The sequence below is a fragment of the Scyliorhinus torazame genome, chromosome 24 (genome assembly GCF_047496885.1).
Source record: "Scyliorhinus torazame isolate Kashiwa2021f chromosome 24, sScyTor2.1, whole genome shotgun sequence".
Classification (NCBI taxonomy): Eukaryota; Metazoa; Chordata; class Chondrichthyes; order Carcharhiniformes; family Scyliorhinidae; genus Scyliorhinus; species Scyliorhinus torazame.
The window spans coordinates 38,025,114-38,043,290 of NC_092730.1; the positions used below are offsets into that span (position 1 = coordinate 38,025,114).

The 18,177-nt window shown below is 46.9% G+C and overlaps 1 non-coding gene across 1 annotated transcript; it reads left to right on the forward strand.

The window, feature by feature from the left end:
- Positions 1–11,161: 11,161 nt before the first annotated feature.
- trnas-gcu (transfer RNA serine (anticodon GCU)) lies at positions 11,162–11,243 on the forward strand. The gene has a single exon. It is a non-coding gene; the product is annotated as a tRNA-Ser (tRNA).
- Positions 11,244–18,177: the final 6,934 nt, after the last annotated feature.

The following is an 18,177-nucleotide window of genomic DNA, read 5'->3' on the forward strand; positions in this document are numbered from 1 at the left end:
CCTGGGTTAAGTCTTGGATGTTGGTCTGTGAGACCTGAACTGCGTGTACTGGGGCACTCTCGGGGGGTTGCCAAAAGTGGCCATGTCGTGAGCCTGCCTTCGCTTGGGCATCAGCTTTCATGTTGCCGGGTTGGGAGGAACGATGGTGACTTCTTACTTTTACCACACCATATTTTCTGCCTCTCGCATTCTGAAGGATATATTTGATCAATGTGGCTGAGGGTAGAGGTTTTCCGTCGTCGGAAATTAATCCTTTAGACTCCCACAGGGATAGGAATTCTGTTAGGCTGTTGCAGACATGCAAACTGTCTGAATATATGTCTGCTGGGGTCGGGAACGAATCGGGGTGCTGGACAATGTAAGCGATGGCTGCTAACTCGGCTGCCTGCGAACCTAAGTGTCCAGGCAACTTTAAAGCAATTTCTTCTGAAGCGCGTCCCTGCGCATCCTCGACATAAATACCACATCCTGTGATCCTTTTTCCATCAAGGACTGTGGAGGAGCCATCTACATAGATTCTCAATGCTTTGTCTGTGTTCGTCTATCGTCGGATGCCTGTCTTTTTTGGTACCGACTTGGAAACAAAGGGGCCTGTACTGTGCTTGGGGGCTATGATCTCGCACTCACGTGGGGTTCCTGCATCGTGCAAATGGTCGGCCAGAAACATGTGCGTTTTTGTCCGTTTTACCGTAATGTCGCTTCCTTGTACGAGTAGGGTCCATCGTGCTGTTTGAATGTCGCTTACTGTGCCGTCTTTTAGTCTGCGTCCAGTAAAAGCTGTGTCGGGGTATGCTCGGTCAAAATGGTTACTGGGTTGAGTCCGGTTATGTACGAGAAGCACTGTACTGCCCAGAAAACTGCTAACAGCTTTCGCAGGCTGAAAATCCCTGCTCGACTGCATCTAAAACACGTGAGGCATAGGATATGGGTCCGAAACGATCGTGCCTTTCCTGCAGGAGTACGACCGAAAGGGTTCGGTCGGTGGTCGCTACCTCTATCGCATATGGGGAGTGTGGATCTGGGGCTTGCAAGGCGGGGATTGTGCTCAGGGCGCGATTTAAAACATTCATGGCATCCGTGTGCTGTGGAAGCCATTTCCATGGGGCCTGTTTCTTTCTGAGCTCGGAAAGTGGGGCTCCTTTTGCGGCGAATCCGTCTATGGGGTTTCTACAAGATCCAACCACTCCTAAAAATGAACGGAGTGCTGTAACGTTCTGGGGCAAAGGCAAATTTCGAATGGAATCTATGCGTTTATATTCTATTTTACTCTTCCCATGCGTGATGACCGTACCTACATTTGTGAAATTTCCATGGAGGATTTGGGCTTTCATGGGGTTAATTTTGCTTTCAATTGTTGTGAGTAGTCCTAATAATTCTGAAAGAAGCAAGATGTGCGTTTCCTTGGTGTCCATCTGTCGGAGCAAGTCATCCACATACTGAACAAGGCATTCAGGGCGGGAAAATTTAGATAAGCCATTCGCCAATTGTCTGTGAAAAATGGAGGAGAAGATGTGGAAGGCACGTCCACGTGTACTGCTGTCCCTGGAACGTGAACGCAAATTTATACTGGCAACCTTTGTCCAGTGGTATGGACCAAAAACCATTGCTAATGTCCAATACCGTGAAAACTTTCGACTGGAGTCCCTGTTTTAACATGGTCTCGGAGCTCGTGGCAACAGTGGGGGCTGCTAGGGGAGTCACTTTGTTCAATTCCCTGTAGTCGATGGTCAGTCGCCATGTACCGTCTGGTTTTCTTACTGGCCAAATCGGGGCATTGTTCGTCGATGCTGCTGGTCGAATCACTCCTTGATTTAATAAGCTTTAATAAGCAATTACCTTGACTAACTCTCCCTCGGCTTGCTGGGGGAAGCCATACTGTTTCTGGGACTTAGGATTGGGACCTGTAATGTTAACCACTCTTGGGAATTTGCCGCAGTCGTGCTTGTGCTGGGCAAACGCTGATTTATGTCTCTTCAAGACCTCTCTAACCGCTTTGCCTGTGGTAATGGTTTGTGCATCAAACCAGTACTCTCCTAATGAGCTGAGTCAATGGGCATAATCTACTACTGTGAGCCTGGCGGGCGCTGCTCTAGCCATTTCCCATATACATCTGTTGACTGGGTCCAATGAAAGGTTGGTGCACTCATGAAATCTATGCCTAGGATGTGTTCTGCTGCCTGGGGTAAATCTACAAAAATGACCAAGTGTTTTGTTTTAATATTGCCAATCTGTACATCCACAGGGGCTGTGATGTGTCCGTGCTGGAGTTGACCTGTAAAGCGATGAAGGGTAATGGTGTCCGTAGTGGGCCATATCTCTCTTTGGTACATGGTGGAGGAGTTTACTGTGGTTCAGGACCCTCCTGTATCCCAAAGGAACTCTACGGGGCGTCCCCAGACGGTGCATGCAACTACCGGTCTTCCGGAGTTATCCTAAAGTGTATCACGGACCCAGGTTGCGGAGCGCGAAGACCGTCAATCGGTGCCATTCATGGCCAAATTATCTGGTCGGGTGCTAACACTGTGGATGGGTCTGGCATTGTTTCTGGGCGGGGGGGGGGGGGGTGCTTATTCCTTTGCTGCTTCGGGCGGTATTGCATTCTCGGGCATAATGTCCTTCGTGTCCACAATTATAACATTCCTATGCTTTAGCATGCTGCGCACTTCTTCTACCTTAATTCACCCATGCGGGGTCTTGGTGTGCCCTTACTGGGTTCATTGTGGCGCCCACTCTCTCCTGCTCTGTCGTTCTCTGTACAGATTGTTCCCAAGCTCTCGATCAGCGTTTCCGACCCCACACTTCATTGTGTGCCGGGTCTGAGGAGTCGTAACTGGCACATCTTCTGCCCTGCTTCTGTGGCATGGGACACTAGTGTATGGGTACATTTGACCGTATCGTCTGCTGATAAACGGGCGCGGGCTAACTCACCAAATACAGCAGTAAAGTGAATCCAAAGGTGTTCAGCAAAAGCTGTTGTATGCTCTCCCTTTTTCTGTCTGCACCGGTTGAGTCCTTCTACGCATCTCCTCTATTATAGTCAATGGCGTCTAAAATGTCTGTTTTCATGCCTTGGAGGCTACCACCTCCTACCGTTTGTGAGTTGGGAAGGGCTGAACTAACTGACGGGTCGAGGCACATAACTATGAGCGTTACCTCCTCCTTCTAATCTAAACTGTACATGACTGTCTGTTGCTTCACCAGCTCGAAAAGGTGGTGTATGTCTGATGTGCGGTGGAAAGTCTCAATCTTATCGTCGGCATCTCTTAACTGGGTGATGGTTAATGGGGTTGTATAAAGAAAATCGGGTTGGTCTTCCGTGCTGACCCTGCCCTGCATGGTGATGGGGTTCATTGTGTTGGGTGCTGCCTGTGCAGTCGGTGGTGCGGGTGCTTTTCTTTCCGGAGCCTGGGGGGCGGGAGGGGGGGAGCTCTATTTTGATTTTCGATCTCACTCATGTACCGTTGGGCCGTTTCACTGAGTTCCTGCCAATCAGGGCCGTCTTCCTGATCTAGCTGTGGGCCAAAGGTGTCTCTGAACCCATTTTGAACAGATGGCAGGGATTGCAATTTTGCAATTTGCTGCCTGCACTTGGCATGACCCACCAAACTCTGCCTCTGTCCCGTGGTGGAACTGTGGAGTGCTCGGAGGGCTGCCTACAAATCACAGCACTGTTTCCTCAATTGTTCTAACTGGTTCGCTGTTTCTTCTCTTACCATCACATCACGTTGCGTGTCCTGGTAGGCCTTATCATAGTGAATTTGGAAGCTGCTACGGTGGGCGAGACAGGATTGGTGTGTCTTCTTGACATCATCCATCTCCTTGTGCTTCGCCGCTAGCTGGTACCGCAGCTGCACATTTAATCTCTCGGTTGCACTAATATCTCCCTCTCTACATCTCTCCTTCTTCTCAAGCTGCTTACGGAGTGCCCTCATGACCTCCTCCGTGACACGCAATTGCCAGACAGGACACGATTGCCATCGGCTTACGAACCTTACTTAAACTTTTCTTGTGGATCTCTGTCAGGCTGTCCCACCAAGTCTGTCCTATGCTGTCAGGAACACTTTCCTCATTTGCGCAAAATTCCGACCATAGGGGCCATCCTTTCCCCGTTAGGTATCTCCTAAGCTCTTCTTCCCATACGGGACACTGTTCTGATCTGTTGCTCGCTGCACCCTCGGGTGCCTGTGGATGCATAGCGCATTCCATTGCTTTCATGGCAATCCCAACAATTACTTCTGTCTCTACCGGAAATTTGGAACAAGGGGGAATAAAGCGGTGGTGCCAATACGGGTAAGGCTCAAGCTATTTTCCGGTTTACGCAACTCCCGAGAGTTTCACGCAACAAACCCTATCGAGTTTACCTTACATCACTTAGTTAATACGCATGCAGATTACACACTCCTGAATTTTGGAGGTTTGATCGATATTGGTTTCGCTTGTGGTTTCTTTTACTTTGAAAATTTGGATTTCTAATTCAAACACTTTTGTGGGTTCTCTCGGAGTGACACGGTCACGTTTGGGTCAATTCCCGTCACGTGTCGCCAATGACTGTTGCCTTTTATTCCCCTGTCTTTTTCTGTGGCTCTGTTCCAATTATGGCAATCAGTTAGTTTGCCCTCCTTTCTTTTGATATCTATGTTCTAATGCTCAGAGTCGCCAGGTATCAAATGATACCACCACAAGGTTCAACCGGCTATTGATCAAAGAGCCAAACACGAGTCAGTTAATTCAAAGTCAATGATACTTTATTTACACACAATTAGTCATGCAATATAAACACTACTAGTTAACTACACCTATCGACTAAGACAACATGTCCTTAACTTCAGGCACCCGGCTTTGGCCAGAGGAACAGTGGCCGCTGTCCGATTCTGGATCCATCGAGTCTGGAGAAGTAAGTGCTGCTCAGCTAGGCTCATCCGTCTGGTAGCAAGCGTTGAACTTGGACTTGCTTCTGGTGTTGCTGCGATTGGAGATGGTCGTTGCCAGGGCGCCAGGTCCAAAAGAGGTCGAACACATGGCGAACTCTTCTTCTTATACTTGGGGGTTTTCGCGCTCTTTTGGGCGGTCCTTCAGTTTGGACCCCACTAATTGGGTGATCCCTGATCACTCTGTTCGATTCCTAACCAATAGGTGGGCGGGGACCTGGATGGCTGAACGTGTGCCAAACGGAATTGCTTTAGGTTCCCCTGAACAGGGAGTGGCGCCGAAATGTCTGGGACTGTACGGCATCTGGAGTATCAGTCCTTTGTTTACGTGAAAATGGGCCATCAAATGCTAATCGGCCCCATCAAAACGCTAATTGGTCGGAGTTTCGATACCGTCTGGACTTCTTGCTTGCAAATATACATCTCAGGCTCTGAGCCTGGCTGAGTCTTGCCTTGTCCGTTTTAGGCTTTGCGAGTTTCTCTGTCCCTCGTGGTAAGTGGCCATCCCAGATGGCTACAAAGGCTGATTAAAACCCACCCCGATTAAATACGATTCACTCTAAATGCAGAGTACAGATCTACATAACCATCAGAATGCCGAAATACATTAAGATTCAGCACCGGAATTCAAAATGCGGCAGTACATTTTTGACATGTGGTTTCACCAGCAGTGTGTGTGGTTTGCATACGTCAGGGGACGCAACCCTGGCCTAGTGGTTAAGGCGATGGATTCATAATCCATCGGGATTTCTCTCCGCAGTTTCGAATCCTGATGACTTCAGGACTTTGAATGCCATCTGTCAGAGCAAATTTCACAAAATTAGATAATGGTAAATTATAGATAAGGACATGCTTCGTTCAATGTTAATCTTAATCGCGTCAAATATCAATTGTTCTGAGATCTCTGGCAATAAATATTCGTCAAATTCTGCAATCTGTCCATGAACAACCCACCCTTCAATCCATTTATTGTGACTTTAATTTCACTAAACCTACTTCTTTATCACAAATAAATAATAGGATTCGTGTACAGAATGTGATTCACACACAGTTTTCTGCTCTGAATTCAAATGTGATCCTTCTGTATCACGTGGTGATGGTTCTTCCGACATCCGAGGAACATCACTCCAGAACAATGGAGTGAAGCAGAAAATGAGAGTTGAGACGCTGAAAGATGCCTTCGTACGAACGGAATATGGCGTTCGACTCATCGATCAACAGTTCCAACGCACCACAGCAAAAGACCGCACGGACCTCCTCAGATGACAAAAACTGGACACAACCGACAGAGTACCGTTCGTCGTCCAGTACTTCCCTGGAGCGGAGAAACTACGAAATCTTCTTTCCAGCCTACAACACGTCATCGATGAAGACGAACATCTTGCCAAGGACATCCCCACACCTTCACAATTTGCCTTCAAACAACCGCGCAACCTCAAACAAACCATTGTTTGCAGCAAACTACCCAGACTTCAGAACAACGACCACGCCACCACACTACTCTGACATGCCAATCTCCTCAAGATGTGCCAGATCATCGACATGGGTACCACCATTAAACATGAGAACACCACCCACCAGGTACGCGGTACATACTCGTTCGAGTTGACCAATGTTGTCTACCTCATATGCTGCAGGAAAGTTTGTCCCAAAGCGTGGTATATTGGCGAGACCATGTAGATGCTTGGACAACGGATGATCGGACATGGCGCGACAATCGTCAGGCAGGAATGTTCCCTTACAGTCGGGGAACACTTCAGCTGTCAAGGGCATTCAGGCTCTGATCTTTGGGTAAGCGTTCTCCAAGGCAGCATTCAGGTCGCGCGACAACGCAGAATGGCCGAGCAGAAACTTGTAGCCAAGTTCCACACTCATTGCTACGGCCTCAACCGGGACCTTTGATCCTTGTCACATTACATTCACACCCACCCACCATCTGGCCTGGGCTTGCAAAATCCTACCAACTATCCTGGCTTGGGCAATTCACACCCCTCTTAAATCTGGGGTCACCCCTGCAAGTGCATGCATTCTAAGTATCGTTTTGCATCTTTGACTTTGTCGATATATATGTTACTGGAACCCAACTCTTCATTCACCTGAGGAAGGAGCAATGCTCCGAAAGCTAGTGATTTGAAACAAACCTGTTGGACTTTAACCTGGTCTTGTAAGACATTTTGCTGTGCTCACCGCAGTGCAACGCAGGCATCTCCACATCTTATATAATTGCAACAAGACATCCTTGCTCCTGCACTGAAATGCTCTCGCGATGAAAGCCAACGTACCACTTGCCTTCTTTGCCGCCTGCTGCACCTGCACGTTTATCTTCAGCGACTGGTGCACAGGGACACCCAGGTCTCGTGGCACATTCACATTTCCTAATTTATTGCCATCCACATAATAATCTACCTTCTTCTTTTTCCTACCAAAGTTGCGAACCTAACATTCATCCAAATTGTACTTCATCTGCCATTCATTTGCCCACTCACTCAAGTTGTCCAAATCATGTGGAGTTACAGCAATTCTGCCTGTCAGTTGGCAATTCGTAATAGTTGGATTCCGGCCTTGCGTGGCTATCCGTGTGGAGTTTCCACATTCTCCCCGTCTCTGCGGAAGGAGGATCTTCCGGGTGCTTCGGATTCGTACCTCATTTTAAAGCTATGCAGGCTAGGTGGATAGGCCATGGGCAATGCGTGGTGTTAGGGGAATAGGGCGGGCGGGGGATTGGGGGGGGGGGTTCTGGACAGAGGCTGTTTCGGAGGGTCGGTGCAGACTTAATGGGCCGAATGACCCTCTTCGGAATTTGAGGGATTCTATGGATAACAAATTAGATTTGTCATGAGTTACACATGACCTGATCCTTAAGGCGCCTGAGCGATGTTCATCATGATGTGATCAAATGTTTGTACCACGTGGTTAAAGCGATACTCAATAATCCATTCTGCTCTGTACAAGTGGTTTCAGCTCCCATCGTCGTCTGTAAAGTATCTGTTGTGTCTCTGTTTGGTCCAGTTCATGAGGGTGAACTGAAAATGCTGTGATTTTTAGTTTTTAATTCATGGAGTTTAAAATGTTCAAAGAAACATGGTGGCAGATGATGTTTGAGGGCCTGGAATAATCGAACTCCTTCCATATTGAATCCAAAGTTTACGCTCTTCAAACAAAATGCTGAGTAAGTTAAGTATTTCACTACCTGACTTAATTTCTCATACCTCCTGAATTAGAAACTGTGTCTGTTCCTCTCATTCTCTGAGCCTCGATTTCCTCGGGGACTTCGTTGCCAGGGTGGGCCTCACACGCTGCTTCCTACCGGCTCTGCTGAATGGAGTCTTCGCTGTTCGGGGGGCCAGGATTTGATTGTTATACCCCTCCCCCTGCCTTTCCAGAACTTTATCCGGCCCCCAGCCAATGAGGTCACAGTGTGTGAGTGGACCATTGAGTGGTACCAATTTACTTAATACTACCCCAATGCGACTAACTTGGGTATTTGGTTCAGGTAGGGCCACCTTCTCAAACACACCCCTCTCCCGAGGTGCAGCGGTTCTCAGGTTAAATCAACACCAGTCAGCTCTCCCCCTTAGAAGAGGAAACAGGCGCCGCAGTGCAGCGACTGGTGATTTTTCATTGTAACTTCATGGCTGTGTTAATGGAAACCTATGTGGTACTAAAAAAGTGGATTATTATTCGATTATTATATCTGTCAGTCTCTATTGCTGTCTGTGTGTGATTATATATGTCAGTCTCTGTTGCTGCCAGTCTGTTTCTCTCTGTGCGTGTGTGATTGTATCTGTCAGTGTCTGTTACTGTGTGTGATTGTGTGATTGTGCATGCCAGTCTCTGTTACTGTCTGTGAGTGCCTGATTCTATCTGTGAGCCTGTCATTTACCGTGTGAACGGCCTGCAATTCTTTGTTTCGGTATATGAGTATGTGGATGAATCTGTCAGCGTCGTTCTATCTGTGAGTGTGAGACAGTATCAATAAGTGTCTGATACTGTCTGTGCCGGCGCGATTGCAGCTATCAGTGTCTGTTACTGTCTGTGAGTTTGTGTTGTATCTATAAGTGTCTATTACAGTTTGTGAGTGTCTGATTGTGTCTGTCAGTGTATGTTACTGTCTGAGTGTGTGATTGCATCTATCAGTGTGCAGTGTTGCCGACGAATGTGTAATTTCATCTGTCGGTTTATGTTACTGTCTGTGAGTGTGTTAGTGCATCGATCACTGTATCTTACTGTCTGTGAGTTGTGATTATATCTGCCAGTGTGTGTTACTGACTGTGTGTGTGCGACTGTATCTGTCAGTGTCTCTTACTGTCTGTGATTATATCTATCAGTGCCTGTTACAATCAGTGAGTGTACTATTGGAGCTGCTAGTGTCTGTTACTGTCTGTGAGCGTGTAATTGCCTCTATCAGAGTCTGTTACAGTCTGTGGGTGATCTATTTTATCTATCAGTGTCTTTTACAGTCTGTAAGTGTGCCATTCCATCTATAAGTGTCTGCGGCTGTCTGTGAGTGTGCAATTGCATCTTTCCGTGTCTGTGACTGTCCGTAAGAGTGCGATTGCATCTTTCAGTGTCTGTGAGTGTGTGATTGTATCTTTCAGTGCCTGTCGCTGTCTTTAAGTGTGTGGTTGTATCTGTCAGTGTCTGTGACTGGATCTATCAGCGTGTGTCACTGTCTGTGCGCTGTCATTCTATCTATCAATGTTTGATACTATTTGTGAGTGTGTGATTGTATCTGTCAGCGTTGCTTACAGTCTATGAGTGTGTGATTGTATCTGTCAGTATCTGTTACTGTCTGAGTGTGTGATTGCATCTATCTGTTTCTGATACTGTCTCTGAGTGTGTGATTATGCGTATCGCTATATTTCACTAACTGTGAGTGAGTCATAGTACCTGTCAGTGTATGTCACTTTTTGTGACTGTGTGATTGTATCTGCCAGTGTTTGGGGTTTAACCGCTCAATGCCACCAGTTCTTCTTCGGTTACCCACTGCGCAGTCCAGGTTACCGTATTCACTTCTCCCATAATTCTCTTCAGCCACCTCTCCTGGATGAACCTTCTACTGTTTGTACACTGGAGGGGTCCTTCGGCTACTTATCTGTGAGAAGATCGCATATTAAATTTCCATGAAGTAAAGGAGTTGGACCACGTGGTTAAGGTGATGCACAATAATCCATTGCACGTGGATTCCAATCCCACCCTCGTCTGTAACGTGGTCAACTTTATGAGGATAAAATAAAAATGCTGTGATATGTAGCAGTTGTTGAAGGGCTTGGCGGGTGGTGAATAGTAGAACACCTTGCATATTGAAACCACATTCAAAAACGATGAGGAAGTTACTTAATTCACTCTCTGCCCTAATTGCGCATACATGCTGAGTCGGAACCCGTTTCTTTCCCTCGGTTCGAAACTCACGAATTCGCGCAAAAGGCTAGTTCATTAAATATAGGAGTTGAATTAAGCCATTAGACCTTTCGAGTCTGCCCTGCCATTCTATCATCGCTGATATGTTCCTTATCTGCTATCTACAACGTTACAGATGAAGAGGTCGATTGCGATATCAGCCAGAGCGCCTTCTCCCGAGAACACATGACCTCGGAGCGGGAGTAGGCAATTTAGACTCCTGAGTCTAACACCTTCCATGTGATCTTGGCTGAACCCATGCTGGCCTCAACTCCACCGTCCTACCCGATCTCAATAACCCTTAAGTTCCTTACCACTAAAAACCTTTCTAACTCCTCCTTAAATTTACTCACTCTCCCTGCATCCAACCCACTCTGGGGTCGCGAATTCCACAGGATCACAAGCCTTTGGGAGAAGTAGTTTTTCCTCAAGTCTTGATTAAATTTGCAATCTCTTATTCTAAGGTTATGACCTCGCGTTTTAGAATGCCCCACTAGAGGAAGCATCAACTCCACGTCTACCTTATCCATACCTTTTGGCATCTTATACCCCTCAGTTAGATAATTGTGCATAGATTCTGAGTGAAAAACTGTTGGCCAGTCTTCCTCGGTTTGAAACTCACGGTGTCGCGCAAAAACATCCGATACAACTATTACTGCGATGGCGGTAAATCGATCACTGTTCAACTGCTGAGAAGGCAGCGATTCTCACCACTATACCACTATCGCTGCATTTTCAATATTGAACACCAGGATGAATAGAACGAGGCAGATATAATCCATCTGTTCATGGGTCCAAAATGAACTAAGACGTATTGACGCATGAGTTTGCGGGACGGGGTGGCCGAGTGGTTAAGGCGATGGGCTGCTAATCCATTGTGCTCTGCACGCGTAGGTTCGAATCCCATCCTCGTCGATTTTTCGTCCACCGTTTCTCGAAAGTGGGACTCATTTTTCAAAGATGCATCTGCAATCACTGATGTGACAAAGTTGTCATCCCGGATTGCATCGAGTTGGGTGAGAGGAGGGACGAACGGAGGCAAGTGTGTTTGTGGTTTAACCGCTCAATGCCACCAGTTCTTCTTCGGTTACCCACAGTACAGTCGAGGTTACCGGGTTCACTTCTCCCAGAATTCTCTTCAGCCACCTCTCCTGGATGAACCTTCTCCTGTTTGGACACTGGAGGGGTTCTTCGGCTACTTGTCTGTGAGAAGATCGCATATTAAATTTCCATGAAGTAAAGGAGGTATACCACGTGGTTAAGGTGATGCACAATAATCCATTGTGTTCTGCGCACGTGGATTCCAATCCCATCCTCGTCTGTAACGTGGTCAACTTCATGAGGATAAAATAAAAATGCTGTGATAGTTAGCTTTTGTTTAAGGGCTTGGCGGGTGGTGAATAGTAGAACGCTTTCCATATTGAAACAACATTAAAAAACGATGAGGAAGTTACTTACTTCACCCTCTACCGTAATTGCGCATAAATTCTGAGTTGGAAACCGATTTACCAGGATGTTGCCTGGAATGGAGGGAAAATCTTATGAGGAAAGGCTGATGGACTTGAGGTTGTTTTCGTTAGAGAGAAGAAGGTTAAGAGGAGACTTAATAGAGGCATACAAAATGATCAGGGGGTTAGATAGGGTGGACAGTGAGAGCCTTCTCCCGCGGATGGGAATGGCTAGCACGAGGGGACATAGCCTTAAACTGAGGGGTAATAGATATAGGACAGAGGTCAGAGGTAGGTTCTTGACAGAAAGAGTGGTGAGGCCGTGGAATGCCCTACCAGCAACAGTAGTGAACTCACCAACATTGAGGGCATTTAAAAGTTTATTGGATAAGCATATGGATAATAATGGCATAGTGTAGGTTAGATGGCTTTTGTTTTTTGACTTCCCATGTCGGTGCAACATCGTGGGCCGAAGGGCCTGTACTGCACTGTATCGTTCAATGTTCTATGAAGGCCGAGCGTTCTAAGGCTCTGCATTTAGGTCACAGTCTCTTCTGGAGGCTTGGGTCCGAATCCTACTCCTGATATTGACTTTTCCCCCCGCAGGTAAAATTTCTCCAGCTAGATTTTCAACATGAGGAAGATCCAATATCTCCCATTCAATGGATAAGCGTCGGTCGCAGGACAGGAGATTCCTGCTTAAATACGCACAGCAAGACGCCACTGGCAAAAGCCCAGTTAATGACTCAATAATCTGCTTCAGTGACTCTAGTTGAGGAAACGATATTGATTCCAGGGCTCCGAGTAAAATTGGTTTTCTCTTGTTTCAAAAGTCGTGCTGGTCGGATTTTTCACATCCGTCCGAGAGAGGAAGATGGGAGCTCTGTTTATTTCCTTATTGCCCCCTGTGAGGGATTACTGGATATCGTTATATATCTATGTTGCCCCTCTGTGGCGTTCTCCTGGATAACGTTTCCAGTCCAGCTTTGACAAAGCATCACCTGGACTCGAAGCGTTAGCTCATTTGTCACCCTACAGATGCTGTCAGACCTGCAGAGATTTTAAAACGTTTTTTCCGTGGTTCCATATTTGTGAGCATTACAATGTTGTAATGTGTCATTTTGTCTCATTCATTCCTGGGACAAATGACGGGATGAGACTGCAAGAAACATTCTGACAGGTATTTGGTGCACAGCAAACAGGAGCGTGCGTTATGTTTACTTTTGGTGTTAGGGAGAATGTAAATTGCAGAGAATTGCCTCGATTCCTCGACCTCGACCCAGCACGCTTCCGCTGCGGCACTCTGCTCCTTAAACCAGGAGCTACAACATTACTGTCCTGCGGTAGCCAGACAACTATTCACCTCCTCATTTTTTCTTTCAACAGGAACACACGTTTGAGCACAATGATTCTGGTCAGCACAGGTCAGATAATTTACTTTCGTGCTCAATGGTTGTTCTGTGAAGGTGATGTGATTTCTTCTGTGACGTTGTTCTGATGGCAAAGTGTGGAGTGTCTGGAATCACCGTCGTAGAATGAATTTCGGGCGGCAGTTTCACCTCTCCGGGAACATTGATCACGCTGTCACTGATTTCTTCAAACTTTGCCCCAAGTCCGACCCCGAAATAACACAACCACGAGCAGAGTGGCGCAGCGGAAGCGTGCTGTGCCCATAACCCAGAGGTCGATGGATCGAAGCCATCAACTGCCATTTATATTCTCTCTCACATCAAATGGAAACAAGTCACTGTTTGCCAGCAGCATATCTGCCTTTTTCTTTATTAGTATCAAAGTTTTGCTTTCAGTCTGATCCGTTCTTTGACACCTGTTCTTCAGCTACCCACAGTACAGTCGAGGTGACTAAGTTTATTTCTCCCAGAACACTCTTCTGGCGCCTCTACTGGATGAACGTCCTCCTGTTTGGGCACTGGAGGGGTTCTTCGGCAACTTCTCTGTGACAGCAGCACCGGATGCAGCTGTGGAGAGAGATTCCAGTCGCCAGGTTGCAACTCTCCAATTGGATACGTCACGTCGCTCAGATCTTAGTCTCTCAATATCTTCGTGTGAGGAAGAGGTCGAGCGGGAGTTCGGTCCTTGTTGATTAGAGCAAACTGATCAATGCAGCAATGAGAACCTGCTTAACCCCCAGCAGCTCGGAGAAGGATGGCATTGAGATACAGGACTCTGGCTGGGGTTCAAAATTAGGAAAATCACATCAAGTTTGAAAATAAATTGTGTTTGCACTGAGTGCTGCATTTGGTGCATTTGAGTGTGATAGTGAGAGTTTGGTGACCAAGGGAGTATAAGGCTTCATTTTTATCTAAAGTTTAGTCTTTCTTTTATTTAGTTAATTAACTTAAAAGTTGCTGTTTGGTTTAGAAGAAGGTGAATTTTCAATAAGCTTTAAACCGGCTTCTACTTGTAGGCACTTGCAGCTGGAGCTTGTTAATTAGTTAATTGGATTAGGCCAGGTTTTCAGAGGCTAGATTCACAGTATAAAAGTGACCCCCTACAGTGCAGACTTTGTTTGCACTGAGTGCTGAATTTGGTGCATTTGAGTGTGATAGTGAGAGTTTGGTGACCAAGGGAGTATAAGGCTTCATTTTTATCTAAAGTTTAGTCTTTCTTTTATTTAGTTAATTAACTTAAAAGTTGCTGTTTGGTTTAGAAGAAGGTGAATTTTCAATAAGCTTTAAACCGGCTTCTACTTGTAGGCACTTGCAGCTGGAGCTTGTTAATTAGTTAATTGGATTAGGCCAGGTTTTCAGAGGCTAGATTCACAGTATAAAAGTGATCCCCTACAGTGCAGACTTTGTTTGCACTGAGTGCTGAATTTGGTGCATTTGAGTGTGATAGTGAGAGTTTGGTGACCAAGGGAGTTAGGTGAGGAGGGAGTAAGGCGCTCCTTTCATTTTGTTTCCGACATTTCCGCAAAGAGTGCGAAGAGAGCCAGGAGTTTACAGAAAGTGTAGCTGACTGGGAGCAGGGTCGGTGGGCGGAGATCTAGTTAGTCCACAGGGCAGCTATATTCTGTCAGGTAAGAGGGGATGGAGGCTAGGCCAGTTACATGCTCCTCCTGTAGGATGTGGGTGGTGAGGGATACCACCGGTGTCCCCGCTGACTATACCTGCGGGAAGTGCACCCAACTTCAGCTCCTCGAAGACCGTGTTAGGGAACTGGAGCTGAAGCTGGATGAACTTCGGATCATCCGGGAGGCAGAGGGGGTGATTGAGAAGAGTTACAAGGAGGTAACCACACCCAAGGTACAGGACAAGAATAGCTTGGTTACAGTCAGGGGGAAAAAAACAAACAGGCAGAAAGTGCAGGGATCCCTCGTGGCCGTTCCCCTTCAAAACAAGTATACCGTTTTGGATGCTGTTGGGGGGGATGACCTACCGGGGGAAGGCCCTAGCGGCCAGGTCTCTGGCACTGAGTCTGGCTCTGGGGCTCAGAAGGGAAGGGGGGAGAATAGTAAAGCAATAGTTGTAGGAGATTCAATGGTTAGGGGAATAGATAGGAGATTCTGTGGTCGCGAGCGAGACTCCCGGAATGTATGTTGCCTCCCGGGTGCCAGGGCCAGGGATGTCTCGGATCGTGTCTTCAGGATCCTTAAGGGGGAGGGTGAGCAGCCAGAAGTCGTGGTGCACATTGGTACCAACGACATAGGTAGGAAAAGGGGTGTGGAGGTAATAAACAAGTTTAGGGAGTTAGGCTGGAAGTTAAAAGCCAGGACAGACAGAGTTGTCATCTCTGGTTTGTTGCCGGTGCCACGTGATAGCGAGGCTAGGAATAGGGAGAGAGTGCAGTTGAACACGTGGCTGCAGGAATGGTGTAGGAGGGAGGGCTTCAGGTATTTGGATAATTGGAGCGCATTCTGGGGAAGGTGGGACCTGTACAGGCAGGACGGGTTGCATCTGAACCAGAGGGGCACCAATATCCTGGGAGGGAGGTTTTCTAGTACTCTTCGGGAGGGTTTAAACTAATTTGGCAGGGGAATGGGAACCGGATTTGTAGTCCAGCAACTAAGGTAGCCGATATTCAGGACGCGAAAGCGTGTAATGAGGCAGTGGGGAAGGGAACACTGACAAAGGAGAGTACTTGCAGGCACGGAGAGGGGTTGAAGTGTGTATACTTCAACGCAAGAAGCATCAGGAATAAGGTGGGTGAACTTAAGGCATGGATCGGTACTTGGGACTACGATGTGGTGGCCATCACGGAAACTTGGATAGAAGAGGGGCAGAAATGGTTTTTGGAGGTCCCTGGTTATAGATGTTTCAATAAGATTAGGGAGGGTGGTAAAAGAGGTGGGGGGGTGGCATTATTAATTAGAGATAGTATAACAGCTGCAGAAAGGCAGTTCGAGGAGTATCAGCCTACTGAGGTAGTATGGGTTGAAGTCAGAAATAGGAAAGGAGCAGTCACCTTGTTAGGAGTTTTCTATAGGCCCCCAATAGTAGCAGAGATGTGGAGGAACAGATTGGGAAACAGATTTTGGAAAGGTGCAGAAGTCATAGGGTAGTAGTCATGGGCGACTTTAACGTCCCAAATATTGAGTGGAAACTCTTTAGATCAAATAGTTTGGATGGGGTGGTGTTTGTGCAGTGTGTCCAGGAAGCTTTTCTAACGCAATATGTAGATTGTCCGACCAGAGGAGGGGCAATATTGGATTTAGTACTGGGTAATGAGCCAGGGCAAGTGATAGATTTGTTAGTGGGGGAGCATTTTGGAGATAGTGACCACAATTCTGTGACTTTCACTTTAGTAATGGAGAGGGATAGGTACGTGCAACAGGGCAAGGTTTACAATTGGGGGAAGGGTAAATACGATGTTGTCAGACAAGAATTGAAGTGCATAAGTTGGGAACATAGGCTGGCAGGGAAGGACACAAATTAAATGTGCTACGTGTGCTACGTGTCCTTGATATGTATGTCCCTGTCAGGCAGGGAAGAGATGGTCGAGTGAGGGAACCATGGTTGACAAGAGAGGTTGAATGCCTTGTTAAGAGGAAAAAGGTGACTTATGTAAGGCTGAGGAAACAAGGTTCAGACAGGGCATTGGAGGGATACAAGATAGCCAGGAGGGAACTGAAGAAAGGGATTAGGAGAGCTAAGAGAGGGCATGAACAATCTTTGGCGGGTAGGATCAAGGAAAACCCCAAGGCCTTTTACACATATGTGAGAAATATGAGAATGCCTAGAGCGAGGGTAGGTCCGATCAAGGACAGGAGCGGGAGATTGTGTATTGAGTCTGAAGAGATAGGAGAGGTCTTGAACGAGTACTTTTCTTCTGTATTTACAAATGAGAGGGGCGATATTGTTGGAGAGGACAGTGTGAAACAGATTGGTAAGCTCGAGGAAATACTTGTTAGGAAGGAAGATGTGTTGGGAATTTTGAAAAACTTGAGGATAGACAAGTCCCCCGGGCCTGACGGGATATATCCAAGGATTCTATGGGAAGCAAGAGATGAAATTGCAGAGCCGTTGGCAATGATCTTTTCGTCCTCACTGTCAACAGAGGTGGTACCAGGGGATTGGAGAGTGGCGAATGTCGTTCCCCTGTTCAAAAAAGGGACTAGGGATAACCCTGGGAATTACAGGCCAGTTAGTCTTACTTCGGTGGTAGGCAAAGTAATGGAAAGGGTACTGAAGGATAGGATTTCTGAGCATCTGGAAAGACACTGCTTGATTAGGGATAGTCAGCACGGATTTGTGAGGGGTAGGTCTTGCCTTACAAATCTTATTGAATTCTTTGAGGAGGTGACCAAGCATGTGGATGAAGGTAAAGCAGTGGATGTAGTGTACATGGATTTTAGTAAGGCATTTGATAAAGTTCCCCATGGTAGGCTTATGCAGAAAGTAAGGAGGCATGGGATAGTGGGAAATTTGGCCAGTTGGATAACGAACTGGCTAACCGATGGAAGTCAGAGAGTGGTGGTGGATGGCAAATATTCAGCCTGGATCCCAGTTACCAGTGGCGTACCGCAGGGATCAGTTCTGGGTCCTCTGCTGTTTGTGATTTTCATTAATGACTTGGATGAGGGAGTTGAAGGGTGGGTCAGTAAATTTGCAGATGATACGAAGATTGGTGGAGTTGTGGATAGTAAGGAGGGCTGTTGTCGGCTGCAAAGAGACATAGATAGGATGCAGAGCTGGGCTGAGAAGTGGCAGATGGAGTTTAACCCTGAAAAGTGTGAGGTTGTCCATTTTGGAAGGACAAATATGAATGCGGAATACAGGGTTAACGGTAGAGTTCTTGGCAATGTGGAGGAGCAGAGAGATCTTGGGGTCTATGTTCATACATCTTTGAAAGTTGCCACTCAAGTGGATAGAGCTGTGAAGAAGGCCTATGGTGTGCTCGCGTTCATTAACAGAGGGATTGAATTTAAGAGCCGTGAGGTGATG